The 12045-nt window shown below is 38.4% G+C and overlaps 1 protein-coding gene across 3 annotated transcripts in view; it reads left to right on the top strand.

The window, feature by feature from the left end:
* TMEM117 (transmembrane protein 117) overlaps window positions 1-12045 on the top strand; it is a 537774-nt gene that overhangs the window by 512528 nt on the left and 13201 nt on the right. The gene's annotated exons all lie outside the window — the stretch shown is intronic.

Raw genomic sequence — 12045 nt, 5'->3', positions numbered from 1 at the left:
TCGAGATTCTTAATAAGAAACAAAAATATCACCCAAAGCATGAGTACAATTCTTCAGGCCACCACTGCTCACTGTCATCTAAAATCTTGTTGCTAGGACATGGTAAGCATAGAAAAGCTAAGGACACTTTACAAGCTGGGGACATTTCTGGTAGAATGATGTTCTGATATTCATGGATCTAAATTCAGTTCTGAATAGGAGAAATAGAAATTAACAAAGAGAAAGAAGCATATCTGTAAAGTTGGCTTTTGAAATTATTTAAAGCTTTATAATCTAAAGCCTATAAAGAGGAGATATACAAATTATTACACTGAAAAATGTTGATATTTTATTGGTATTTAGGAATCTATTGTCATTCTATTCTAAGTGGTTATCAATACTTTTTGTTAAACTATAATATAATTTGCATCTTAAATTTCTCAAAAACCAGGTGGCCAGTCTTTAGCCTCCAAAATACGACTTTTGTTCTGATACCATGGTTTCATTTTTGCAGGGTAGAGTACTCAATGTTATTACATTTTTATGCTTTAACGCTTCTCTAAATAGAAATGGGGTCCCTTCATTTGATTTGGGAAATTGAATGCCAGTTGGGGAATTCAAAACCATGTTGGTTTCAAGCTTGAGTTTCTCTGCACAGTACCAAGTTCTTTTCCTTGGCCCCAAGGCATGTGTCTCAATGAGAAAATGTGGGGAAATGATGAATCGAGGATATCCTGAGACCATCTTGCCTATATACTTAACATTGTCCTGAAATTCTGTCTAGATGTGGCCCATGATTAATAGGGCCACACTTGGATGTAATCACATTTGGTCACATCCATTCAAATTACATGTTCAAATGCAATTTGCACATCAGTGTTCAAATGTGATTTTTATAGCTATAGGCAAAAGTAAACCATTGTATGTAAGAAATAGGAGTAGATACATACCATGGTGCTGCTCATTTATTTTTATATGGGAAATATACCCTTCTGAATAAAAATTAACTTTTTCTCCCATATGAAGCAAGATACAAAGTTGGAACTCTGTTCATCACCATAAACTGATGAGAACTACAATACGGTGTGTGACTCAATGTACCTAAATCATTCTCACATCACTGAGTCACAAATGGGACAGACAGCTGAAGGCATTGTTAGATTTGATAGCAGACTGTAATAAGGAAGCTTTGAATTACTGAATACTGATAACGTTTCTTAAAGAACAGAGTAAATGAACATTTTATAATAGACAATCACAGGACCAGCCTGTCTGTACCCCGGTCTTAGTAGCCAAACACATCTTGACTTGTAATTCTCTTAATTCAACACTTTCATCTGGTTTTCAAAATATAATTTATAAAACGTATGCAGCGGGGAGACCTTCAAGATGGCAGAGGAGTAAGATGTGGAGATCACCTTCCTCCCCACAAATACATCAGAAATACATCTACATGTGGAACAACTCCTACAGACCGCCTACTGAATGCTGGCAGAAGACCTCAGACTTCCCAAAAGGCAAGAAACTCCCCACATACCTGGGTAGGGGAAAAGAAAAAACAGAGACAAAAGATAGGGACGGGACCTGCACCAGTGGGAGGAGGCTGTGAAGGAGGCAAGGTTTCCACACGCTAGGAAGCCCCTTCACTGGTGGAGATGAGGGGGTGACAGGGGGAAGCTTCAGAGCCACGGAGGAGAGCGCAGCAACAGGGGTGCAGAAGACAAAGTGGAGAGATTCCTGCACAGAGGATCAGTGCCGACCGGCACTCACCAGCCCGAGAGGCTTGTCTGCTCACCCGTCGGGGCGGGCGGGGCTGGGAGCTGAGGCTCCGGCTTCGGAGGTCAGATCCCAGGGAGAGGACTGGGGTTCGCTGCGTGAACACAGCCTGAAGGGGGCTAGTGTGCCACAGCTAGCCAGGAGAGAGTCCAGGAAGAAGTCTGGACCTGCCTAAGAGGCAAGAGAACACTGCTTTGGGGTGCGCGAGGAGAGAGGATTCAGAGCACCGCTTAAACGAGGCCCAGAGACGGGCAGGAGCTGCGGCTATCAGCGCGGACACCGGAGACGGGCATGACATGCTAGGGCTGCTGCTGCAGCCAACAAGAAGCCTGTGTGCGAGCACAGGTCACTATCCACACCTACCCTCCCAGGAGCCTGTGCAGCCCTCCACTGCCAGGGTCCAGTGATCCAGGGACAACTTCCCCGGGAGAACGCATGGCGCGCCTCAGGCTGGTGCAACGTCACGCCGGCCTCTGCTGCTGCAGGCTAGCCCCGCATTACGTACCCCTCCCTCCCCCCCAGCCTGAGTGAGCCAGAGCCCCTTAATCAGCTGCTCCTTTAACCCTGTCCTGTCTGGGTGGGAACAGACGCCCTCAGGTGACCTACACGCAGAGGTGTGGCCAAATCCAAAGCTGAAACCTGGGAGCTATGCGAACAAAGAAGAGAAAGGGAAATATCTCCCAGTAGCCTCAGGAGCAGCGGATTAAATCTCCACAATCAACTTGATGTACCCTGCATCTCTGGAATACCTGAATAGACAATGAATCATCCCAAAATTGAGACCGTGGACTTTGGGAGCAACTGTAGACTTGGGGTTTGCTTTCTGCATCTAATTTTTTCTGGTTTTATGTTTATCTTAGTTTAGTATTTAGAGTTTATTATCATTGGTAGATTTGTTTATTAATTTGGTTGCTCTCTTCCTTTTTATTTATATATATAGATATACATATTTTTTTTCCTTTTTCTCTTTTTGTGAGTGTGTATCTGTATGCTTCTTTGTATGATTTTGTCTGTATAGCATTGCTTTCACCATTTGTCCAAGGGTTCTGTCTGTCCATTTTTTTCTTTTTTTTAGTATAGCTTTTAGCACTTGTTATCACTGGTGGATTTGTTTTTTTGTTTCCGTTGCTCTCTTCTTTCTGTCTTTCTTTCTTTTTATTATTTTTAATTTTTTTTATTTTCAATAACTTTTTATTCTAATAACTATTTTATTTTATTTTTTTCTTTCTTTTTTTCTCTCTTTTCTTCCAAGCCATGGGTCTTGGTGCTCCGGCCAGGTGTCAGGCCTATGCCTCTGAGGTGGGAGAGCTGAGTTCAGGACATTGGTCCACCAGAGACCTCCCGGCTCCATGTAATATCAAATGACGAAAGCTCTCCCAGAAATCTCCATCTCAAAGCTAAGACCCAGCTCCACTCAACAACCAGCAAGCTACAATGCTGCACACCCTAGGCCAAACAACTAGCAAGAGAGTAACACAGCCCCACCCATTAGCAGAGAGGCTACCTAAAATCATAAGGTCACAGACACCCCGAAAACACACCACCGAACATGGTCCTGCCCACCAGAAGGACAAGATCCAGTTTCATCCACCAGAACACAGGCACCAGTCCCCTCCACCAAGAAGCCTACACAACCCACTGAACCAAACTTACCCACTGGGGGCAGACACCAAACAATGGGAACTACGAACCTGCAGCCTGTGAAAAGGAGACCCCAAACACAGTAAGTGAAGCAAAATGAGAAGACACAGAAACACACAGCAGATGAAGGAGCAAAGTAAAAACCCACCAGACCAAACAAATGAAGAGGAAATAGGCATTCGACCTGAAAAATAATCCACAGTAATGATAGTAAAGATGATCCAAAATCTTGGAAATAGAATGGAGAAAATAAAAGAAACGATTAACAAGGACCTAGAAGAACTAAAGAGCAAATACAATAAATGAAATTAAAAATTCTCTAGAAGGGATCAATAGCAGAATAACTGAGGCAGAAAAACAGATAAGTGACCTAGAATATAAAATAGTGGAAATAACTACCGCAGAGCAGAAAAAAGAATGAAAAGAATTGAGGACAGTCTTAGAGACCTCTAGGACAGCATTAAAATCACCAACATTTGAATTATAGGGGTCCAGAAGAAGAAGAGAAAATGAAAGGGACTGAGAAAATACTTGAACAGATGATAGTTGAAAACTTCCCTAATATGGGAAAGGAAATAGTCAAGTCCAAGAAGCGTAGAGAGTCCCATACAGGATAAATCCAAGGAGAAACATGCCAAAGACACATATTAATCAAACTATCAAAAATTAAATACAAAGAAAAAATATTAAAAACAGCAAGAGAAAAACAACAAATAACATACAAGGGAATTCCCATAAGGTTAACAGCTGATCTTTCAGCAGAAACTCTGCAAGCCAGAAGGGAGTGGCAGGACATATTTAAAGTGATGAAAGGGAAAAACCTACAACCAAAATTACTCTACCCATCAAGGATCTCATTCAGATTTGATGGAGAAATTAAAACCTTTACAGAAAAGCAAAAGCTATGAGAATTAAACACCACCAAACCAGCTTTACAACAAATGCTAAAGGAACTTCTCTAGGTAGAAAACACAAGAGAAGGAAAAGACCTACAATAACAAACCCAACACAATTAAGAAAATGGTAATAGGAACATACATATCAATAACTACCTCAAATGTAAATGGATTCAATGCTCCAACCAAAAGACATAGACTGGCTGAATGGATACAAAAACAAGACCTGTATATATGCTGTCTACAAGAGACCTACTTCAGACGTAGGACACATACAGACTGAAAGTGAGGAGATGGAAAAAGATATTCCATGCAAATGGAAACCAAAAGAAAGCTGGAGTAGCAATTCTCATATCAGACAAAGTAGACTTTAAAATAAAGACTATTACAAGAGACAGAGAAGGACACTACATAATGATCAAGGAACCAATCCAAGAGGAAGATATAACACATAAATATTTATGCACCCAACATAAGAGTACCTCAATACATAAGGAAAATGCTAACAGCCATAAAAGGGGAAATCAACAGCAACACTATGATAGTAGGGGACTTTAACACCCCACTTTCATCAATGGACAGATCATCCATAATGAAAATAAATATGGAAACACAAGTTTTAAATGATACATTAAACAAGATGGACTTAATTGATATTTATAGGACATCCCATCCAAAAACAACAGAATACACTTTCTTCTCAAGTGCTCATGGAACATTCTCCAGGATAGATCATATCTTGGATCACAAATTAAGCCTTGGTAAATTTAAGAAAATTGAAATCATACCAAGTATCTATTCTGACCACAATGCTATAGGACTAGATATGAATTACAGGAAAAAATCTGTAAAAAATACAAACACATGGAGGCTAAACAATACACTACTAAATAACCAAGAGATCACTGAAGAAATCAAAGAGGAAATCAAAAAATACCTAGAAACAAATGACAGTGAAAACACAACGACCCAAAACCTATGGGATTCAGCAAAAGCAGTTCTAAGAGGGAAGTTTATAGCAATACAATCCTACCTCAAGAAACAAGAAACATCTCAAATAAACAACCTAACCTTACACTTAAATCAGTTAGAGAAAGAAGAACAAAAAAACCCCAAAGTTAGCAGAAGGAAAGAAATAATAAAGATCAGATTAGAAATACATGAAAAAGCAATGAAACAAACGATAGCAAAGATCAATAAATTAAAAGCTTGTTCTTTCAGAAGATGAACAAAATTGATAAACCATTAGCCAGACTCATCAAGAAAAAAAGGGAGAAAACTCAAAACAATAGAATTAGAAATGAAAAAGGAGAAGTAACAACTTACACTGCAGAAATACAAAGGATCATGAGAGATTACTACAAGCAACTACATGCCAATAAAATGGACAACCTGGAAGAAATGGACAAATTCTTAGAAATGCACAACCTTCTGAGACTGAGCCAGGAAGACCTAGAAAATAGAAACAGACCAATTACCAGCACTGAAATTGAGACTGTAATTAAAAATCTTCCAACAAACAAAAGCCCAGGACCAGATGGCTTCAGAGGTGAATTCTATCAAACATTTAGAGAAGAGCTAACACCTATCCTTCTCAAACCCTTCCAAAATATAGCAGAGAGAGGAACACTCCCAAACTCATTCTATGAGGCCACCATCACCATGATACCAAAACCAGGCAAAGATGTCACAAAGAAAGAAAACTACAGGTCAATATTACTGATGAACAACCATGCAATAATCCTCAAAAAAATACTAACAAACGGACTCCAACAGCACATTAAATGGTTGATACACCATGATCAAGTGGGGTTCATCCCAGGTATGCAAGGGTTCTTCAATATACACAAATCAATCAATGTGATACACCATATTAACAAACTGAATGAAAAAAGCCATATGTTCACCTTAATAGATGTAGAAGAATCTTTTGGCCAAGTTCACCACCCATTTATGATAAAAACCCTCCAGAAAGTAGGCATAGAGGGAACTTACCTCAACATAATAAAGGCCATATATGACAAACCCACAGCCAACATTGTTCTCAATGGTGAAAAACTGAAACCATTTCCTCTAAGATCAGGAGAAAGACAAGGTTGTCCACTCTCACCACTATCATTCAACATAGTTCTGGAAGTTTTTGCCATGGCAATCAGAGAAGAAAAAGAAATAAAATGAATCCAAATCAGTAAAGAAGAAGTAAAGTTGTCACTGTTTGCAGATGACATGATAGTATACATAGAGAATCCTAAAGATGCTACCAGAAAACTACAAGAGCTAATCAATGAATTTGGTAAGGTAGCAGGATACAAAATTAGTGCACAAAAATCTCTTGCATTCCTATACACTAATGATGAAAAATCTGAAAGAGAGATTAAGGAAACACTCCCATTTACCATTGAAACAAAAAGAATCAAATACCTAGGAATAAACCTACCTAAGGAGACAAAAGACCTGTATGCAGAAAACCATAATACACTGATGAAAGAAATTAAAGACAATACAAACAGATGGAGAGATATACCATGTTCTTGGATTGGAAGAATCAACATTTTGAAAATGACTATACTATCCAAACCAGTCTTCAGATTCAATGCAATCCCTTTCAAACTACCACTGGCATTTTTCACAGAACTAGAACCAAAAATTTCACAATTTCTATGGAAACACAAGAGACCCCGAATAGCCAAAGCAATCTTGAGAAAGAAAAACATATCTGGAGGAATCAGGCTCCCAGACTTCAGGCCACAGTACAAATGCTAAAGTAACCAAGACAGTATGGTAGTGGCACAAAAAAAGAAATATAGATCAATGGAACAGGATAGAAAGCCCAGATAGCACATACTGTCACCTTATTTTTGATAAAGGAGGCAAGAATATACAATGGGGAGAAGACAGCCTCTTCAATAACTGGTGCTGGGAAAACTGGACAGCTACATGTAAAAGAATGACATTAGAACACTCCCTAACACCATACACAAGAGTAAACTCAAAACAGATTAAAGACCTAAATATAAGACCAGACACTCTAAAACTCTTAAAGGAAAACATAGGAAGAACACTCTATGACATAAATCACAGCAAGATCCTTTTTGACCCACCTCCTAGAGAAATGGAAATAAAAACAAAAATAAGCAAATGGGACCTAATGAAACTTAAAAGCTTTTGCATAGCAAAGGAAACCATAAACAAGATGAAAAGACAACCCTCAGAATGGGAGAAAGTATTTGCAAAGGAAGCAACTGACAAAGGATTAATCTCCAAAATTTACAAGCAGCTCATGCAGCTCAATATTAAAAAAATAAACAACCCAATCCAAAAATGGGCAGAAGACCTAAACAGACTTTTCTTCAAAGAGGATATACAGTTTGCCAACAAACACATGAAAGAATGCTCAACATCACTAATCATTAGAGAAATGCAAATCAAAACTTCAATGAGGTGTCACCTCACACCAGTCAGAATGGCCATAATCAAAAAGTTTACATGCAATAAATGTTGGAGAGGGTGTGGAGAAATGGGAACCCTCTTGCACTGTTGATGGGTATGTAAACAGATAGCTAGTGGGAAGCAGCCACATAGCACAGGGAGATCAGCTTGGTGCTTTGTGACCACCTAGAGGTGTGGGATAAGGAGGGTGGGAGGGAGATGAAAGAAGGAGGAGGTACGGGGATATATGTATAGCTGATTCATTTTGTTATAAAGCAGAAACTAACATACCATTATAAAGCAATTATACTCCAGTAAATATGTTAAAAAAAAGTATGCAGAAGGAAAGGAAGCCATGGCTCTCATAACATGTACATACAATCTGTGCATGAAACTACTATACATACATAGATTTCATGCCAAGAGAATCTCAGTAGTTTCTAGTAATCTCCCGTTCGTCAAATCTCCCTACTCAGCAGTCTGATTGGAAACCAACTATCCTGAGGCAGTTGCTTAGTGGAGAAAAATTTACAGTTGGTCTTCTTGTTCAAATTAGGGTCAGCTAAAATATGAGAACCTTATGTGGTGGCAGGGAGGGATAGTTTAAAGCCCCTCATGGAACTGACTTTGGGTGAGAGATGAGCAGGTGATGAGTGTCATCAATGATTCTCTATTAGAACAGGTACAGCAGGTACAAATAATTCCATTACTGAGTCAAAAACAAAAAGGGTTGTCACTTTTCATGGTTAGAACCTGCGTGTCCCAGCAGAAAGTACGTATTCTTTGGCCCTGGCTCTGCCACATGACAGCTACATTATTTTGTGACAATTCAATCTTTGTGAGGCAAATTCTTCTCATCCATAAAATGGGTTAATAATAGCAACATTTGGGGATGATTTTGTATGTAATGTAACTCTGTAGCTTAGGATGATGCTAGAACACTGCCAGTGCTCGATACTTTATACCACAAGCATCCGCAGGTTTCCTTTAGCCTCTCATGTTGCTGGTTTACCAGCTCCCGCCTACACAGTAGCAGTGCCAGCCCCACCACACTGCAAGTCCCCCACAGTTATTTGTGTGTCGCCACAGTGTGACCCACAATTTGCTCCTGTTCTTCTATCCTTCTTTGAAGCCACCTCATGCATCTCTTTGAGAGAGGTGCCCTTCTCTATGGTCCCGCTCCTGGTGCCCTCTGGGAGGACTCAGCTCTGACCCAAGTCCCATCAGAGACCTCAGGAGGCCAGTGCTGTGCCATGGATGAGGGCAGAAAGGAGAAGATGGCTGTTTTCCTTTTTCATCTGGACCTTGAGGCAGCCTTGGATGCAATCCTCCTGAAAACAGACCTATCTGCTTCCTCTGCTTCACTCTCAGGATAACCCTGACCTTGGAATCATGCTCAGAAATCAACCTTGCTTGCTGGCCTGTCTCTGTCTCTTCCATCTGTCTCCAGCAGTGTGCTAATTGCTGTCCAGGCATTATCCCATCCTCACAAGAAGCCTGTAAGATTGACAGATGAAGATGGGGACTCAGAATATCATCCTCTCTCCTCTTCTATCTCCTATATATAAATACTTGGGGTATCACCACCCTCAGATGCCCCCATTAAGATGAGTCTAAAACATATTGCAAGTGGTAGCAACGGTTATTATTTTTTTAAAGACTTTTTTGATGTGAACCATTTTTAAAGTCTTTATTGAATTTGTTACAATATTGCTTCTGTTTTATGTTTTGGTTTTTTGGCAGCGAGGCATGTGGGGATCTTAGCTCCCTGACCAGGGATTGAACTCACACCCCCTGCACTGGAAGGTGAAGCCTTAACCACTGGCCCACCAGGGAAGTCCCAGCAATGATTATTATTATCATCCCATTCTAAGTCAAGGTCAAAGTTTATGCTGATTCAACGAGTCTGCAGAAATATACAGAGTAGGAACTGAACTACAGAAATCAGAGTACCAGGGAGAGAATGGGGGTAGGGAGTTAAAAGACTAAGGAAGACAGTTTTGAAAACCGAAATCTGGTCATTATAAAAAATAATGTATAAGGAAGGAATCTAAGAGAATTTACGTATCATCTCTTTTAGTAGTTCTCTTTGTTTTTAATTTATTAGATGGCATAAGATATTTTTCTCACACTTTCCCCCTAAATCCCTGCCTTGATCCCTTCTTTAAAAAAATAAAAAGACAAGTAATGCCATCTTCTAGATGAAGAGCAAGACTTTCTCTTCTCTTTCCCCTACTTTCCATTTCCTTAATTCATCTTTCTATCTCCAAGTACAGGTGGGAAATAATTGAGGAACAATTTGGGGGGGAATGAAATTTTGATTCCAGTCTACAAGAAATCTCTAGAGATTACTTTCAAACTAAAATCGATTTCATACCCAGTAGAAAGCTTTCATTTCATGAAATGAAAATCTAAATGATAACAGTCTAAGAACATCTTTCCAAAAGAAGGCACCCTAAGTACGCTTGCCGAATTACTACCAAGATGTATTGTCTTCCTTTTTTTTTTTTAACTTTTTTAAAAAAAATTGAAGTGTAGTTGATTTACAATGTTGTGTCAGTTTCAGGTGTACAGAAAAGTGATTCAGATATATATATATATAGAAAGAGATACAGATATAGGTATTCTTTTTCGGGTTCTTTTCCGTCATAGGTTATTACAAGGTAATGAATATAGTTCCCTGTGCTATACAGTAGGTCATTATTGTGTATCTATTTTATATAGATAATAGTGTGTATCTGTTAATCCTAAACTCCTACTTACACCAAGAAATAAGAGAGAGAATTTCTCTATTGATCATGCTCTGTGTTTTTTATCCAGGGCTAGTGAAATATTCTCTGGTTACCATTGCCAAGCATAAATTTTTTATGGCAGATGTCAGTTATATTTTAGTAAAAGACTAAATTCATTTTCAATTCTCTTGCAAGAGTCTTTCAAGTAACATAGAAAGAACAAGATATTATCAGTGGGGGAAAAAAACAAAATCAAATGCACTTTAATAAAATGCAATCATTCACAAGTATTATTACCAATCCATTTCCTACTAATATTTTAGATCAAAATGTACCAAATTCATTCGGCTCCAATGCTTTGGGTTTTCTGAATTTCCAAAATTACATGTCTATTTGCTGCTGAAATCTGAAAAACCAGAAGAGGTGAGACCAACAAGAAATTTGCGTACACACCAATAGAAAGGGATGATAATGCATCATTTTCTTCTTATATATTTATTTCTTATTCGTGGTTTAAAGTGATCCATTGATCAAGAAATTAATAGACATTGAAAACTTTCCTGGTTACCACCACTCACATACTCGCCTTTCCTTTAAGGTCTATTCTGCCTTAGTCAGAATTTTTACCAAAGAGGGGGGTGGAATGGACATGGAAACTCCTAAAATGTTCAGGCACACTATTATCAACACACCTCTATTAGCTGCATATATAGAAATCTTGGAAAAAAATAAGTTTTTTTATATTGAGATGGCAGATTGAAATCTTAAATTAATATTTTGTTTATTATTTTTTCATATCCAAGTTTTTAAAAAATATTCTTTAAGTATAGGACTGTTAATTAATGATCATTTCATTACTAGAAATAAAAATATGGATTCAGCTTAAAGGTTTCTTCATTATTTAGTGTATTTCTTCTTCACATGCTAGTTATGAACTTTAATTTGGTACCTCTATCCAAAAACCAAGAGCAGATGAGACACCTAAAAATATCTTCATTTGCATCTGTTTTCCTTCCTTATGAGACGGAGAGTCATCCCACCTGATTTTGCCTTGAAAACAAGGAAATAACTAATGACAATTTGGGAATGAATTCACTGTTCATCTCGCAAGCTAGTATGTCAGGCCCTCCATCGTTTGGTTCAAAGTGATGCTAAATTGCAAGAGGGTAGGACAGGAGTCTTTGGCATTTTCCCATTCCATATAGTTGCTAGCAGAGATGATTAATAAAGCTCCCTTGATGTGAATTAAGGAACTCGGTTAAGTGAATTAGATCCTATTTACTTTGTCTTCTTACACAAATATGCTGTTATAAGGTTCTTATTTTTTTTTAAGTAGTGGAACAAAATATAACTAAATTACCCCATATTTTAAAAATATGGATCACTTCCTTCCTATAAAAATTTAAGACCAGGTCTCCAGAAAGAAAGACAGAAACATGTATTGATGCGCATCAAATCTGCATTGGTTTCTTATTATCACATTAAAGAGACAATCTAAGGATATAAGTTATGACTTAATTTTGATTTTGTTTGCATACCGCTACCTAATGTACATAAAACAACCATCACAGAACAAAACGGATACACCCAAC

Source organism: Globicephala melas, chromosome 10 (assembly GCF_963455315.2).
Source record: "Globicephala melas chromosome 10, mGloMel1.2, whole genome shotgun sequence".
NCBI lineage: Eukaryota > Metazoa > Chordata > Mammalia > Artiodactyla > Delphinidae > Globicephala > Globicephala melas.
The sequence above is the reverse complement of the archived record's forward strand: the minus strand, read 5'-3'. Positions and strand labels throughout refer to the sequence as shown.